We start from the raw sequence: 17,583 nt of genomic DNA on the forward strand, positions 1-17,583 counted from the left end.
CAGTTCTAACGCAGGGATTCAGGAATTGGGCTTTCAGACTCCTTCTGCAGTGTCACAATCCAGACTTTTTTAAAATGAAGGGCACCCCGCAGTGGCTCGCAGTGGGTCCCGGTGCTGGCAGGAGCGTGCTGGCGAGCCGGCTCTGTCTTTGTAAATCCTCCGGGGGTCCTAGGGCTGACTCCACCGGACAGCCCGTCCTGGGCCGTGTTAAGCACCTTTTGTAGAAATCGTATTTTTATTAAAATATCAAATCTGTGTTCCTGTAACAGTGCAGAGTAATAATATTTCTGAACCGTTGGGCACGCAGGAGCGAGTGGAAGCCGGCAGAGCTGTCCACGTGGCTGCAGGGGCTGGACCTTGGGGCGCGTGTGGCTGTGAGGCCAGTTCCAGAAGGAGCCTCACCATCCCTGGGGGTTTGAGTGCTGGGCCGCCCTCCATGGGTTCAGCCCTTGGCTTCACACTTCCCGCTCTGCAGGATGAGCCTGCAGGGTCAGGAGACCCACGTCCCCAGGTCCTGTGACAGCGTGAGCTGCTCATGGAACAGTGTGGGACGTTCTCCAGGCCAGTGGCCCTGCCACCTGGTCATGCTCTCCCTGCTCTGGGGACCTCAGTGACTTCTTGGGAGTCCTGGGGTTAGGGGCTGGGACCCTGGCCGAGGTGTCACCCAGGAGGGCCAGCTCTTCTGAAAGACTCCTCAGGCAGCTGAGGGGAAAGAGCACCGAGTACTGCCCTAGGGAGTCCTGGATGAGGCAGGGCCTTCAGCCTGCAGTCCAGCCCACAGGCAGGGCCCAGACACCCTGAGGGACGTGTGATGGCCTGGGGCCATGGAGGGCAGCCCCCAGCCCGGACCTCTGGGTGCCTACCTGCCTCAGCGTGGCCCGGCTGCAGTAGTGCGTGGATGGTTCCAGCGCCAGGATAGCAGTGTGGTGTCTTGGCTCCCGACCCTTCTCAGTGGACAGAAGCCATCCCTTAGGTGCTCTGCCCACACTGGGACCAGGCCCTGTGGGCACCTCACGGGCTTCTCTGCGGCCCTGGCTGCTGGTTTGTTCACACTGAGGGTCCTCCCTCGGGGCCTCCCTTGACCCCTAGGCCCTAATTAATCAGACAAAATGATGGACCCACAGCTGGGGTGGGAGGTGCTCACTCATGGGGACAGCATCCCAAAGAGCTGTGAACAAAGCAGGTGCCCTTGGTGACCCCAGGAGCCACCAGTTGTGTCCTGGAAGCCGGGCCTCCCATGAGACACGTCCCCCTCAGAAAGCCATCAGCAGACAGCAAGGGCAGGGACCCTGCCAGCCTAGAGCACACCCAACCACTAGAGGGCACCCTGGTGGTGGAGGTTCAGTTGTGCTGACAGCTGGGGTCTCTCATGGGCTCACCTTCTTATGGGACAGGGGGAGGCAGCCAGGGAGCCCCTGATGGGGCAGCTTCAAGGACTGTGCCCTGCCATCTGGGGTCGCTAAGGAAGCACTCTGAGGAGGAGGGGGCTGGCCCACCAGCGCCCTCATGGGCCACTGTTCTCCCGGTGGCCCAGCCCTTTGGTCCCCAGCACCCATTCAGGATCCCACTGTGCCCACCAGAGGTCCACCAGAGCCCTGACGGGAGAGGGGCCTTAGGTTGTAGCAGGGACACTGCCCAGCCAGCGCTAGGGGGCGCTCCCGGCCTGCGCTTCGAGCCCCATGCTCTGCCTGCCTTGGTGTGGATGCTGGAACTGCCTGCCTGTTGGCCTGGTCCCCCCACTGCCCTGCGGGCCTCAGCCTTCAGGCCCATGTGGGCCTCCCCATCCTGCCACTGTCACCAGGCATCCCATGGCCAGGCCTGCCTCTGGGGCCCAGCATGGGGTTTCTGGGCAAGTGGGGGCATTAGGGATGCAGTCCCTTGTGAGGCTACTTCCACCAGGCCCGCGCCCACACGTACTTCCCTGAATGGGGTTGAGTTAAACCCTTGCCTGCCCAGGAAATGGGCCAGGAACGCCCCCTGACCTGAAAGGTGAGTTTGTAGCCAGAGTATTTTAGAAGCTAGAGTTCATGCAGCTCATGGTTGGGAAACCCTGCTCTTGAGCCAGCAGAGGGGAGGAGAGACAAGGAGGATGGCAGAGGGGAGAAGAGCAGAGGGAGGACAGCAGAGAAGAAGAGCAGAGGGAGGACAGCAGAGAGGACAGCAAAGGTGGGGAGAGCAGAGGGGATGGGGGGAGGAGAGCAGAGGGAGGACGACAGAGGTGGGACAGCAGAGATGGGAAAAGCAGAGGGGAGGATAGCAGAAGGGAGGACAGCAAAGAGGGTGGTGGGGAGTCAGGAGAGATGGTACACCCCCTCCAGGAAGCCTTCCCAGACTTGTTCTCACCATGTTGTCCTCCCACCCTGCTAGGGCTATGAACTTGGGCAAGGGCCTGGTTCCATCTCTGGGTTCTCAGCACCCCCATCAGCACCTCATCTGCCCAAAGGTGCTTTATCACTGTGGGGGACCCTGATGGAGCCCAAGGCAGTGGGGGCACTGGTTGCCCGGCCTGGGAGGGCAGAGAGCTGATCTGGAGGAGAGTGACCGCCTGTGTAGCCCCCAGGGCCCCATGAGGGCTTTGCTTACTTTTGGCTCCATAGGGGGATGCCCAGAAAGCTCCCCAGCTGACTGGGAAGGCGGATGCCAGGAGTGGGGTGATGAGGGAAGGTCTGCCTCAGAGCTAGTGAGACAGGACCCTCCCCACCACCACCACCACCTCAGGAACCCACAAGCTGGGAGCATCCAGGGCAGTGCACCCCCCAGGCACCCTGCTCCCTTCCGCCAGGCCCCTCCCATAAACACTCCTTGCTCTTGGGGCTCCCAGCCCACCAGTGATTTTCGGTGATGCTGCCAGCATCCATCCCGTGCAACTGGGACCACCTGGCAAAGTGGCCCCTCCCTCCCCTATCCCAGAAGAACTGGAGACAGAAAGCACAGGGCCAGGTTAGCAACCAAGTGTCTTTATTTTTCGGAAAGTTCGTCGCTGGGTTAACAAAATCGCACCTGCCGGTTTGGGTGACGCCTCTGGCCACCATGCACTGGGCCCCAAGAAGAGACCACCCTGAGCCATGGCCCTGCAGGCAAGCAAGGGACAGCTGCCCGGACTCAGGGCCCAGTAACAGTACAGAACGAACCAACTGAATTCACAGCTTCCCTCCAAACTTTGAAAGGTAGCAGTCCAGGCTATAAAACTCTAGAAGCATTGCATAAGAAGTGTTAAGTCTACAGCAAATACATCTTGTAAAAACTCAATAAACTATATATATAGATATAAACTTGTAACATCTAATAACATCGGAACCTGCACGCAGGGCCGGCCCCTCCCTGGAAACCGTCTCCCTGCCTGGGACACACAGCAATTAGAAGAATTTGTATGAAAATACCAGCTTGCTTTGAAGTCCAAAAAATAAATCTCCTAAAGGAAAATCCTATAGAAATCTAATTCTCCTGAAAAAGGACAAAGGAAATAAAATATCTTCACTGGAATCACCTCCAACTATTAACAACCTTTTAGGCTTGGAGGGGATCCTCCAGCTCCGGGGCAGGCTGGACGTACATTCTTGGCCGTCCCTCTATTGGCGGGATAAACCTTCTCGGTTGTCAGTAAGTTAAAAATTAAAACTCTCCGCCATGTGGCTGGCTAAATGCTGGAAGTGTTGGGGTGTGGGAACAAGAGTGCCAGGGGCCCATAAATAGCTTTACAAATATACAGGTCCAGTTTTAAAACAAAACTGCGGTGCCAGAAAAGGCCCTGGTCCTCTGCTTGCATGGGTGAGACCCCCTGGGGCCTCCCTCCCCACCCGCCCCGCCCAGGGCCGTGCCTGCCTCCTGTGCCCCCAGGGTCGCAGGCCTCCGTTGTACCAGCCTTTTCCTCTTCCATATATTTTATATATATGTATGTATATATACCATATACACAGCATCTATTTATAGAAATATACACTAGTTTCCGGAATAAACCTTTTGCATAAAAGGTAAAGGCTCCCATCTTCAGGTACCCGTAATTTCAGTCTCTGAGGGGCAGGGTGGGAACTGGGAAAGCCTGGAGGTGGGGAGGTGGTGCCACTAACACCCCAGGCACAAGGTGCTGGACATGTGGGGCTTCCCTGCAGGCTCAGCTTTGGGTGTGGGAGGGGCCGAGGCCCACCCTGTGATGTCCCGTGGTGCAAAGGCAGAGGCCGGAGCCATGTCGGGCCCAGCTCCCTGCCCCACGGGGGTCCCACCGGGTGGGCCCACTTACATTCTGCACTGGGTCCACCCAGAACAAAGGCCCCTCGGTGCTGCAGCACCAGTCAGGAGGCCGTTGCACAGCAGCGGGGACACTCAGGGTACCTCTGCACCTGGAGACAAGATGCACACGCACACAGGCACACGCAGATGTGCACACACACACACACACACATGCACACGCACAGACCAAAGCTCTGTGTAGCCGTCTCTCCATCTGCACTGAGTCTCATGCCGGGGAGTGGCTGTGCACCAGCAGCAGGGTGGGCTGCTAGGGACCCCCTCACATTGTTGGGGACCAGTGGCCCTTCACGTCCGCGAGCCCCCACTGCTGGGTGGGGCCGGGGGCAGCAGGCCGTGGGCAAACACGGAGTCGTCCCGAGGAGCTGGAGCTGGAGCTGGGGGTGTCCTGGCCACCCGGGGAGTACTGCTCGAAAGGCGCCGACAGGTCCAGGTACTCCTGCTGGCGGGAGGCGGGGTGAGCGCTGTGCCACCGAGCCCCTCTTCGCACAGCCGCCTCTGTGCCCAGGCTGTGCCCCACACGTCAGCACTCTGGGGGGCGGGATGGCCGGGGACGGCAGGGGGAGGGGCATAAGCGGGCGGCACCAGGCCAGAGCCAGCCAGCACTCACGTCGGCGGACGTCACGGTAAGGACACGGTCCAGGTCCTCCACCAGCTGCTTGAAGGTGGGCCTCTGCGAGGGCGCGGCTTGCCAGCAGTCCCGCATGATCATGTACCTGCGGGCAGAGCGCTCAGGAGTGAGCCCCGCCGCTTCCCACCTTATTCGGGAACAGCCTGAAGGGCTGCCGGTCCCTCCCCCGCCCAGCCCCGGAGGGACCCCCACCCCTGAGGACCCAGTGGAGGGCCAGGGATGCCACTCACAGGTCGTGTGTGCAGTTGGCGGGCTTGTCCATGCGGTGGCCCTCCTTCAGCAGCTTGAAGAGCTCCTCCACAGGGATGCCGGGGTACGGGGAGCCCCCCAGCGTGAAGATCTCCCAGAGCAGGACCCCAAAGGACCAGCTGCAGGGGAAGGTGAGGTCAGGCTGTCCTGAGACTCCCAGGACAGACACCTGGGCGGGCACCAGGGGAATAGGCCAGGGCTGCACTGCTGCCCCCAGGGAGGGGTAGAAACCACACCCAAGAGCTCCAGGGCACAGGCCTGGGGGCTGCAGCTGGGGTCCTGGCTCTGCCCAGTTCCCGCTTCCACCCCTGAAGCCTGAGGTCTGGAGGACACGTACACGTCACTCTGGTGAGTGTAGACTTGGTCAAACAAGGCCTCAGGCGCCATCCACTTCACGGGCAGCCGGCCCTGGGAGAGTGTGGGAAGGCGGTGTTGGCACCAGGCGTCCTCCTGGCATGACCCCCACCCCCTCACCCCAGGGCCGGGCTCACATTGGTTGTCTTCTTGTAGTAGTCGAGGTTGTGCACGTCCCGGGCCAGCCCGAAGTCTGCGATCTTCATCACGTTGTCCTCGGTCACCAGCACATTGCGGGCAGCCAGGTCCCTGTGGATGCACTGGGGAAGGGGTGGGAGGCAGGGCTGAAGTCTCTCCACCTCTCCCCGCTGCTCCCAGCATCTCAGGGCAGGGCCCAGCCTACTCCACCCACACCTGCCACCCTGCTCACCTTCTGGGAGGCCAGGTACTCCATGCCCTGGGCCACCTGGTAGGCAAAGGACACCAGGTCCTTGAAGGTGAGCCGCTCCTCGGGCGGCCTGCAGGTGTTGAAGGAGTAGCCCAGGCCCGGGGGCCGCCGCGCCCGCAGAAACTCCCGCAGGTTACCCTTGGCCGCGTACTCCACCAGCACGTACAGGGGCCCTGGGGACACGGGCTCCTCAGAGGGGCTGCCAGGCCCAGGAGGGCCGCCCACCCGGCACCACCGCCGCTACCACACCTACCGCCCTGCGTGCAGGCGCCCAGCAGGTTGATGATGTTTTTGTGTTTCCCGATCATCTTCATCATCTCCATCTCAGACACCAGGTCCGACAGGTCCTCGTCAGTGGCATCGTCTGTGCAAGGAGCGGGGGCCTGTGTCAGGCGGCGGCGGCGCCCCCGGCCCCGCTCTGCACCCCCGGCCGCCCCCCCCAGCCCCGCTCTGCACCCCTGGCCGCCCCCTCAGCCCTGCTCTGCACCCCTGGCCGCCCCCCCCCAGCCCCGCTCTGCACCCCTGGCCGCCCCCTCAGCCCTGCTCTGCACCCCTGGCCGCCCCCCCAGCCCTGCTCTGCACCCCTGGCCGCCCCCCCAGCCCTGCTCTGCACCCCCGGCCGCCCCCCAAGCCCTGCTCTGCACCCCCGGCCGCCCCCCAAGCCCCGCTCTGCACCCCCGGCCGCCCCCCCCAGCCCCGCTCTGCACCCCCGGCTGCCCCCCCCCCAGCCCCGCTCTGCACCCCCGGCCGCCCCCCCCAGCCCCGCTCTGCACCCCCGGCCGTCCCCCCAGCCCCGCTCTGCACCCCCGGCCGCCCCCCCAGCCCCGCTCTGCACCCCCGGCCGCCCCCCCAGCCCCGCTCTGCACCCCTGGCCGCCCCCCCAGCCCCGCTCTGCACCCCTGGCCGCCCCCTCCTCACCTTTCAGCATCTTCACGGCTACGGTGACAGGCTTGGCGGCCCGGTCCTTGTCAATGCCGATGGCCTCCGCCATGACCACCTGGCCGAAGCAGCCCTCCCCAAGGGGCTTGCCCAGGGTCAGCCTGGCAGTGGAGGCAGAGGGGCCATGAGTGTGCAAACTCGCCCACTCTCAGCCCACCACGGTCCCCACCCCAGCCTGGCCCAGAGCCACCACCTCCAGGAAGCCCTCCATGCTCCCCCTACAGCCTGCTCATAAGGACGAAGAGCGTCACCCACAGCCTCCCGCCCTTGCTGCCCCTCCAGACAGGGCACCTTGAGAGGGGCAGTCCCTGCCATGCACCCAGTCCCAGGAGCATCTCCATAGAACCCCAGCCACACCCAACATCCGCCACATCACTGACGGCCCCTAAACCCAGCCAGGCCTCTGACTGGTGGCTGTTTCACCCCCACCACCAAGCCCCCTACAGCCAACGCTGGCCCTCAGCACCACTGACCGGGCCCGAGACAGCTCCCATTTGGGGTCAGCAGGCAGCTCGAGCTCGGAGACACTGGCCAGCGTGGGGCCCTCCCCTGAGGACAGCCTTGCGATGCGCACCAGTGATGTGTTGGAGCTCATGGACGCGCTGGACTCCAGGGACACCTGCTTGGGTCAGCAGGGGCAGGTTGGCGCCGCGTGGGCGACAGGGCGTGGAGGTACAGCCGGGGGTCAGTGCTGGGCCAGAAGGGGGGGCGTTGACTTCCACCAGCATTGAATGAAGATTTTTAGAATGTTTCGTGCCCCAAAGTACCCTAGGCTCTACATGGTGAGCAGAGACAAGGAGAGGGGAGCCCGCCTGGCTGCAGAGAGGACTCACAGCCCAGGACCAGCGTGGGCCGAGGGGGGGGCTCCAGGAGGCCTGGTGGGCAGGCAGCTCAGAACCTGGTATCTACTTTCTGTTACCTGTCGCTTGAGCGGGAAGCGGGAGATCTTGTGCACGGTGGGGGAGCCCAGGCCTTTCTTGGGGGGGCTGCGCAGGCGGCAGAGGATCACAGCCGCCACCACCAGGATGAACAGGAAGAAGCCCACCCCGTAGCTGAGGATGCATGCATACACACTGCCCGCCTCGTCAGGCTCCACCAGCTCCTCCTCGGCTGCAAAGACATGGGCGTTGAGGCCTGGCCTGGCCCCCACCCCCCGACGGGGCTCCCATGGATGCCCCTGGCCCAGAGCCACAGGCACCACTGGGAGCGGGAGGGGGCTCAGAACCTCAGCACCCGCCTTGTCTGGAGGGTCTCACAGTCAGTAACGCCAGTGAGTCTAGAGGGCCAGACCCTGGAGAGGAGGAGCCCAGCAGAGCCAGCCAGTCCCACACCGCCACCAGGCGCCCGGGAGACACCAGAGCCACAGGAGGGGCCTTTTGGGGACCCAGATGGGAAGTGGGCTCGAGGGGGCTGAGGGGGCCCCTCTGGGACCAGGACCGGGCCAGGCCAACTTTGTCCCCACACTGGGCACAGGGCCAGGAGTGAGGGCTCAAGGAGCGGGATGGCCATAAGTCACAGGATTCCCGTCCGTCCTGGCAGCTTTGGCGTGTCCCGAGCCAGCGTCCCCCAGACAGTGCGGAGCAACAGGAGCAGCAGAAGCCGGTACCTGGCAGCACCACCAGCCACGCAGAGTGATGAGAAAACCCAATAGAATTGCCCGCCAGGCAGGTGTACTCCCCGGCGTCCTCAAAGGTGACGTTGTGCAAGGAGAGAACCTCTAGCTCCTTGTCAGTGGTGTTAGCGCCCGCCGTCTACAAAGAGAGAGCAGAGCGATAGGCGAGCGCCAGCACCGCCCTGCGGCCACCGCACAGAGTCCACACGGCAGGATCCAGCCGCTGCAAGGAAAACGCCGCCACCACCAACTCCTCAGCCACCGCCAACTTGGTCACCGCCACGCGGCCGAGGGCCCTCCGCCTGGTACACCGGTACTGAGCCCGAAGCCAGGCCCCTCCACCGGCGAGTCCTCTGTCACAGGTGAGCGGCAGGCGGGCAGGCAGCATGCGGGTTAGCGCAGAGCCGGGCAGGTGCAGGTGGAGGATGGACACAGGGACACACAGGCTGCAGAAGCGAGCAGGCAGCGGGCGAGGGTGGAGAGAGGCGCAAAGGGGTGCTCACAGATGGCACGGAGCCAGCCCGGTGGGCACCGGGCACCTCCTGTGGGGGTCGCAGGCGTGCGGGAAGGGTCGGCGCAGGCCACGGGGCTCGAAGCGGGTGGTCACCATGGAGGCTGGAGCTGCCAGCCTTGCCGAGGCGGCCCCGAGTGGAGCGCGAGCCAGGGGCGGGAGCGAGCAGGGCTGGGCGTGCGGGGCGTGCAGGGCGTGCGGACAGGGCCTTGGAGCTGGAGCTCTTGTGCCGGCCGGCATGGGACAGAGTCGTTACCTGCTCGGGGCCCGTGAACGCTCAGCCAAAAGGCCTTCTCGGCCACGCCTATGAAATTGGTGGCTCGACAGAGGTACTCGCCCCCGTCCCGCTCCGACACATTGGCCAGGCGGAGGCGCACGTCGGCCTCCACACTCTCACTGATCCAGGACTGCGGGGACAAGAGACCCGGCTCAGGCACGCCCCTGAGGCAGCCCCGCCGGGCACGAGGCAGGATGTGGGAGACCCCCAAGGTACAGATCGAGGCTGGGCTGCGTCAGCCCCAAAGGCTGCCTGGAGGAGGCGTAGAGGCACTTCGAGGTGGCTGTGGTTTCACAGGATGCACGTCTCTGCCTCCACCCCAACAACCCAGCCCAGACCCTCAGACAACCTCTGGTCACTGGCCTGCCCTCCCCCGGGCTCTTGCAGAACCTGTACCCTGGACAGGGCCCGAGGCGGCCTCTCTGGGCAGGGTCGGGACTCCACCCTCGCCCTGCGCCTGCTCCCCGCCCCCACGAGACCGTCTTCTCTCTGAACAGATGTTTCTCTTTGGGCTTTGAGTGTCGCAACCGTCCCAATTCAGTGGCCCCCACCCGGCAGCCATGGGAACAAAGCTAAGGGCTTCAGGAGGCGGGCAGACAGTGAGCTTGGGCCCCACTGCACACAGCTGACGAGAGCCAATCGGCCAGGTCGGGGCTCAGCCACCGCCTCTGAGGTCCAGAGGGGGCCTGGAGGGCTTGGCCACACTGCCCTGTCCTGGGGCACCACTGCTGCCCAAGCCGCACCCACCCCCAAGAAGCCCGTGGGCAGCTCCATGTCAGGGACTTCAGTGGCTGAGGTTGGCCCTCTGCAGACACGGAAACGGGTCCTAACGCAGCTGCCTATGGCCCTGAGGTGTGGGGTGGCTGAGACGTGGCCCCACAAGCAACCCCACAGCTTCTGCCCCCGAAGCTCCAGCCCCTAGACCCAAATCCTCACGCAACCCCCAGCCAAGGGGCACCCTTGGGGCCAGCCCAGGAGCCCCAGCGGCGGCACCCACGTGCACACGGTGGCCCACCTTGAGCACGGTAACGTAGGGTGTGCCGTCCGGGCCCACCTTGCTGCCGTTCACCTCCACGTGCTTGAGCCACTGGATGTGGGGCTGTGCGTCACTGTACACCTTGCAGTGGAACTCCACGTCACTGCCCAGCACCGCCGTCTGGTTGGCCGGCAGCCCCGCCTGCAGGATGGGCCGGTGCCGGGAGCGCTCTGTGGGGGCAGATGACGTTCAGGGGCCACCCCCTCCCTCACCACCACCGCCACTGCCGCCCCCGCCCCCGCGCTGCCCCAGGGCCCTCACCCAGCACGTCCAGCGTGTACGTCTGCCGGATGCTGCCAAACTTGTTCTCCACGACGCAGGTGTAGTTGCCGCGGTCCGAGGGCACCACGCTTTCCATGACCAGGCTCCACTGCTGATGCCGCAGCTGCACCGGGACGCGGGCGGGCGAGTGAGCGGAGGCAGCGACCACTGCCGCCTGCCAGGCCCAGAGCCACCCCGCCGCGCCCACCTTGATGCCTCCGATGCGGTGCTCGCCGCGGAACTCCCTGCCGTTCTTCAGCCAGGAGATGGAGGGAGTGGGGTTGCCGGCGGCCGGGCAGCGGAAGCGGACCGTGTTGGCGGCCGGCACGGCCAGCAGCTTCTTGTCCATCCGCTCGGGCCGTGTCCAGTAAGGGGCCCCTGCGGGCCGAGATGCGTGTGAAGGCCATGACCCGAGTGGGAGCAGAGGCCCCTCTGAACAACCCCCTCCCCAGAGCTGCCCCTGCCCACCCCCAGCCTCAGTTTCCCGTCCTGTGTAGGAAGAGGGCGGGATGAGGTTCCCAGGAGCCTCCACATCTTGTCCCCTCCCCAGGGCTTTCTCAGAGCTGGGCCGTGTGTCCCCTCCCCTCCCCTCCAGGGTGCTCTGTCCGGACCTGTGAAGTCACAGGGCACAGGGCATTGTCCAGGGGAGCCCACCTGCCCAGAGAGGCGTGCCAGGGCCAGGCCCACCAATGGGGAGACTGAAGACCCAGGGGGCAGGCCCATCTAGTGGACAAGCCAGGACCTGGGAGCAGTTTACCAGGAGAGGAGCCCAGTCGCCTGCAGAGCCAGGAGCCTTGGAGGCAGCTGGGCAGCATGGGCCCACGGGAATCAAGACCCTACACCACCCTCTGCAGAGCTCCAAGTCTGGCGGGCACCCAGAGACGGTGGCACCCTGGAGGCCCTGCCTCCTCCCATCTCGATGTCCAGGGCTCCCACCACCCCTCTCACAGCCCAACTGGTTTTTCTCCTTCCTCAGGGCTGGTGCTGCCTTCCTGCCGGGACTCCAGGCAAGGATGGGCTGGCATTCCCCAGGAGGGAAGCAGCCCTCCCCTCAGTGAGCTCACTGCCAGCCCCCTCCAGGGACATGCCCATCAGGGGCACTGAGGCCCAGCAATCAGCAATGTGGACAGAGGCTGGAAAGAGGCACCCCACGGTGCTGAGCTCCCTCCCAGGCCTCCTGAAGACCCCCAGGGTGAGTTCCCCCAGCTCAGTTTCTCTCATGGACTCAGCCTCCCCTCCTCACCTGCTCACCCCACTGGCCCAGGGACCCAGCCCACACACCATCAGTCCGCAAGTCGTAACTGCCCCCCGTGTCTGTGCCACGATGACCCTCATCACCTGCACGCACTCCCCTCAGAGCTCCCTCCAAAACCAGAAGCCCCACCTCCCCGCCCTACAACTTGGCAAAGTCCACCTGCCACCGTTCCAGGCCGGGACGCCAGGCATCGTCCCCGACTGCTCTCTCACAGCCGCAGCCCACCAACCAGCCACCCTCCTGCCAGCCACCCTGCCCGCCACTGGTTGTGGCAGGCGTCCCGGCGCCCTCACCCCGGGTCCATCCACCCCACGGCGGCCACCTGAGTGCCCCGCCCTGCTGCGCTCATGTCTGCAGGGTCCATCTCACCTATAGCCAACACCAGAGCCCCACAGGCCAGCCCTGGCCTCCTCCTGCTCCTGGAACCCCCAGGGCCCTGTGCCTCGGTCTCCCCATCAGCAACACGGTGTCCCCTTGCACCCAGCCCTGCCACCAGGGTCGGGCATCTACAGCCATGTCAGTGGCCCAGCCCCTCCTGCATCCTGAGGGGACCGGACCTTCGGGGTGACCCCAGGGAGGTTGTTCCGGGGCCTCAGTCCCTCAGCTGCCTGTGGAGGGCAGGGCTTGGCGGTGGCAGCGGGCCCCATCCCGGCTGGCCTGAACCCTGGACCCTGCTGCCACCTGTGTCCACACCTGTGTCCTCAGCCTCGTCCTCCCCGTCTTCGTCATCTCCCGAGGATGGAGCGTCTGCAAGGCAGAGACGGCCGCATCCGATGTCCAACCTGCCCCAGGAAGCCCCCAGGTGCTCCTCCCAGATGGGGCAGGGTCCCCCATTTGGGCAGCACTTCCTGGGGGTGCCCTCGTCTCCACCAATGACCACAGAGACCCCCAGCCGCTCCTGACCCACGCAGGGACTCAGGGAGCCCGGCACTCGGCTCCTTTCTGTAGCTGGCGTGGCCCCAGAGCTCACCTGTCACCCGCACACTGAAGTGGCACAGTACACGCTGCGTGAGCCGCTGCCGGCAGCTGTAGGCCCCGGAGTCCTCGTGGGAGGCATTCAGCACCTGCAGCCGCTGGGGCCCCACCAGGACACGCTCCGAGGGCACCAGCCCTGCGCCATCCTTGACCCAGACAGTGGGCCCCATGGGACCACCCCCGGGCGGGGGACAGCTCAGCTCCACAGCATCCCCGCTGCCGAAGACCAACTGCTCCTGCTGGCCGGGCTCTGGGCCCGGGACTTCTGTGGGCAAGATGGGCGACCATGAGGCAGGCACCCCCAAACCCGGCACCATTTACAGACACAGCAGTGGAGGCCTCGGCGGCCCTGAGTGAGGAAGGCTCTGACCCAGATCCAGGGTCCCACCAGACCAGGGGCTGGAAACTGTGTCCCAAAAGGGCCAAAGGTCTCTATCTTCAGCTTTGCCAACCAGTCTGTCCCAAGGACTCCGGTCTGCCTCGGTGTGACAGCCGCCTTCCCCACACAACCTGCAGCCAACCCCACAGCGGTGGCCCCATGATGCTTCACTTATGGACATGGAGAAATCAAATCTCAAAGTGTCACAAAGTGTGACTCTTCGTTCTTTTAATTTGTTCAATTGCTTGGAAACATAAAATCCATGCTTGTCTCACAGGCGGCACCACAACGGGCAGGTGCTGCGGGCAAAGGGGACAGGCTGCCCTTTGCTGGCCTCTGACTGAAATGGAGCTCAGAGGGGGTGCCAGGGTTGGCCAGCCAGCCCCCTCGTGGTGCAGATTCACCCCAGGAGGGGTCCGTCCTCAGTAGCCCCCGCACCCCATATGGGCCTGAAAAGCAGTTCAAATGGACAGCCAGGGAACAGAACAGGCGAGAAGGAAGGAGGTGCAGGGTCACGTGGCCGTGTGGACGGATCTGAGGGGCGATGCGCGGGTTCACCGGGCAGAGCACAGGCCGGAGCAGCACGAGGGGGCCGGGGCGGGGGTGGGGGCTCCCTGGGGTGGGCAAGGTTCTGTATCCTGCAGCTCCTGTGGAAGCTCCACACAGCAGTCATGACGGAAAACACACCGAGAAGAGCAAAGTACAAACACGGCGCTGGGTCCGGCCAAGTGGGTCTCACAGGCCGGGGAGTGGGGAGGCCCAGGCGGGCCCTCAAGGGGGCCGGGGGGTGGAGTCCTGCTGCCTGCAGGGGGACTGGGGCCCCCTCACAGAGGACGACCAGGCTGGGGGCAGGAAGCTGTGAGAGCCAGGGCAGGTCAGCAGCCCTGGCCCCTCCCTGGGGGCTGAGAAGCTGGGGTGGGGGCCCACCCAGAGGGGCAGATGTGCAGGTGGCCCCTGGGTCCCTCCCCAGTAGCTGCCCAGCTCCCCAGAGCCACCAAAGCCTGTGACCCAAGGACACACCATGGGCACGGCTGGGGGGACAATCGCCCCTAGGCCTCCCTGCCAGGGCCAGACAATGCATGCAGGCGGGCGTCCTGGGCTTGGGGCCGGGACGGGGGTGGGTGGTCCCCCAGGCAGCCTCCTTCTTCAGACCCAGCTGGGCGGGTTGCGCCATCACTTGTCATTCTGCAGACGCGTGGCCTAGATTCGGGGGCCCAGCTGCCCACTCTGGCCACACCAGTCCCTGGCTGCCTAGCCAGGCCCTCTTCTGCCCAACCCACCTGATCCAGCCGCACGCGCCCAGTGCCCAGGATGACCCTGCCAGCCAGAAGGGCCCACACTCATCCCCTGAAGCATCCGAGGGAGCCCTCGCCCCACAGGGACCCACAGCTCAAGGACTGCCCCTGTGGGGACCCCACAGTCAGGGGGGCTCCTGGCCTGACCTCCAGCCCTCCGGTCCTGGCCAGTGTCTTGTGGGGACCACCCAGAGCTGGGAGCTGCTCGAGGCCCCCCAGAAGGCCGAGAACAGGCTGGTCATGGCAGCCTCAGCTGCAGGCCCTGGCCCAAGGGCAACAGCCGGTTGGTTCCGGTTTGGTCTGAGTGGCGACAACAGGTCAAGCCATCCACACAAGTATTTGCTTCAGCCTGGTCCAGCACGGGGGGACGGGGGACACAGCAGCCCCAGGCCAGCCACACCGGTGGCCATCTGCCCGTGTGTGGTGGGGAGGGTGCAGCCCTGACCGCCCCCCCACTGCCTGCCTGCTAGGTGCCAGCAGAGGCCAGGGCACCCCAGCAGGGGCTGGGTGGCGAGCACCAGGTGAAGGACAGTGTGACACGGGGCATGAGTGGGCACTATAAGTTCAGGGTCTGACTCCCACTGGGAAGTCAGCAGTTGGGTGGAGCCCCCATACCCGACCCAGCTGCCAGGCATGGGGAGAGCTATAGCCCCCCAGCAGCCCTAGGAAGGGTTCTTTCTTTCTTGATCAACAAAAGGGAGGCCCCACTGACACCACACAGACACTGGTGCCCAAACACGTTGGAGACAAAACTCCTGCTGTACCCGAGGCGGGGTAGGAGGCAACGCGTCCCACCTCCCACCCTTCTATGGATCTCACAACACGTGCTCCCGCTGGCGCCCCAACCCCACACAGTGCCGACCTCAACTTGGGCTCCACATGCCAACGACAGCCCTCTGCTGTGTCCCAGAGGGGCTGTGCTGGACCTGGGGGGCGTTTCCTAGTCCCAGAGTCTCCACAACTCTGCCACTCACTGGTCCTGTACCTCAGTTTCCCCCACTGTGGCACAAAGTAAAAATCCCACCCCACAGGCCCAGGAGCTCAGGGGGTCTAGGAGAGGCCTCGCAGCCTGGCCGCCGCCCTTCCCCGGGGCTGGCTGGCATTCGCGGGCCGTAAGGAGTAATATCTTTATCTGAATGAGAATGCGAAAGCCAAGCTCCCCCCGCGGCCGCCCCTCCGGCACCCCTGGAAGCGGGGCCGCCCGAGCAGGCGCTAAAAGCGCGCGCTGACCTCCCGACGACCCCTGTCACGCCGCTGAATGACACGCACATTCAAGCGCCGGGCCACTTTCATTCATAAAAAAATGACATTGTTCCGGGAGGCTGCAGCCGCCGACGAAGAAAGGGGCGCGGGGGCGCGGGCGGGGCGGCCATCTGCCTCGGCCCTCCAGGCGCCCTCCCCGGCCCGCCGCGCCCGCAGTCGCTCACACCTCCCCGCGAGCCGCCATCAATGCGCGGTCTGTGGCCGCGTCGAGGTACAAAGAAGCGGCTGCTCGGGACTGGGCCCGGGTGGGGCGCGAGCTCACCGGGCCAAGGCCTCCCTCCGCGCGCCCGCCGGGCTGGGCTGTGCGCGCCCCCCTCGCCCGTCCGGAACCGGCAGCGGGTGTACGCGGCGGCGGCACCGGAGCTCTCGGCCCGGCCCACGAGGAACCGCGGCGCGTGTGCAGGTCCGGCCGGGCGCCCCTTCCCCTCCCCTCGCCCCGCGGGACCTCCCTTCAGACCCTCGACGTCCCGCGGGACCTGGACCGCCAGCCCAGTCTAGGGCCCGCGACGCTGGGACACGCGCCCCTCGCTTGCCTGGAGCTCGGCGCGCACCCACGGGGAAGCGCCCTCGGCCCCCAGGCAGGGGCAGGGTCGGCAGCGGGGACGCTGGAGGCTGCTGCCTCTTCGGGCGGGCAGGGGCCGGGCTTCGCTGACGCGCACTCCCACCCTCAGAAGTCCGGCTTCTCGCCTTGGCCAAAGCTGGCCACAAACTGGGGCCCGGGGGAGGGGGACGCCAACAATGGGAACTTTCCGTCTGCGCAGAACCCGAATAACAACAGCGGGAATCGTGGAAATGGGGCCCCCCGCGCCCTCCCGACAGGCCAGGGCTAGGGAGCCGCAAGGGATCGGGGCTGCGGAAGCCAACCCCCAGCCTGGCTCCCCGTGGTGGCCTCGCACTTGGAGGGTATCTGCGGCTCCGGGCGCCCCATAAGTCGCCGCGCTAGCTCTGGCCGCGCTCTCCGGCAAGGAGGCAGCGGAATCCGGGCTCTAACCCCGGGGCGTCACTCACACCCGGCGGCCCCTCCGACCCGGGGCCGGTTCCCGTCCCCAACGCCTCTGCCCGCACGGGCCGGCCTCTCCCGTGCCTAGTGGGTCCCTTCTTACCTGCCGCTCGCCCCACGACGCGCTGCTCCGTCCCCAAGGACTCCGAGGAGGCGCCGGCCACGATGGCCACGGCCACGCAGAGCGCGAGGGCGCAGGCAGGGGCGCCCATGGCGGGGGCGGGGGCCGCGGCGTCCTCAGGCAGCGCGCGCGGGCATGCTGCCCCCCACGGCCCGGCGCGGGCACCGGCGGGAGGCGGGCGCCGCTCGGCAGACTGCAGGAGAAGGAAGGCAGCTCGTTAGAGGGGCGGACAGGGACGAAAGCGGGGGTGGCCGGCTCCTGCGTCCCGACGCCTCCGACCCCCAGCCGCCCCGCCTGCCGCCGCCGCCGCCCAGGGCTCCCGGGCCGCCTGGCGCCGGCCGCCTCCTCCCCGCCGCGGTCCCTCCCTCCTCCCCCTTCCCTCCCTGGCTGCTGCAGAGCCTTCCCAGGGCGGCGGCGGCGGCAAACTTTCCCGCGCGGGAAGCCCGCGCCCCGGCCCGGCCCGCTGCAGGCACCTCTGTGGTTCCGCGACAGCCGCGCCCCGACCCCTCCGCGAGCACCGTTGGATCCCTCCGCGCGCCTGCCCGGCCCCAAGCACCGACCGGGCGAGCGTCGGAGCCCGGCTCGGTACGCGCGGCTCCCGCTCCGGCTCGCTGTCCGCGGGCCCAGCTCCCGCCCCGTCCCTCCGGCCGGCGGCCCGCCGGTGCGTCCGTGCGACCGGCAGAGCAGGACCGCGCGGCGCCAGCTGCCCGCGACGCCGCCGCCACCGCGCACTGAGCCTGCGCTGCCCCGCGCGCCGCAGCCAGTGGGAGACGGTCCGCGCCCCGCCCCAGC

General features: G+C 66.0%; 1 pseudogene; it reads right to left on the reverse strand.

Moving 5' to 3' along the window:
* Positions 1–4,393: 4,393 nt before the first annotated feature.
* LOC134756750 (fibroblast growth factor receptor 3-like) lies at positions 4,394–16,946 on the reverse strand (annotated as a pseudogene).
* Positions 16,947–17,583: the final 637 nt, after the last annotated feature.

This window comes from Gorilla gorilla, chromosome 12 (assembly GCF_029281585.2).
Source record: "Gorilla gorilla gorilla isolate KB3781 chromosome 12, NHGRI_mGorGor1-v2.1_pri, whole genome shotgun sequence".
NCBI lineage: Eukaryota > Metazoa > Chordata > Mammalia > Primates > Hominidae > Gorilla > Gorilla gorilla.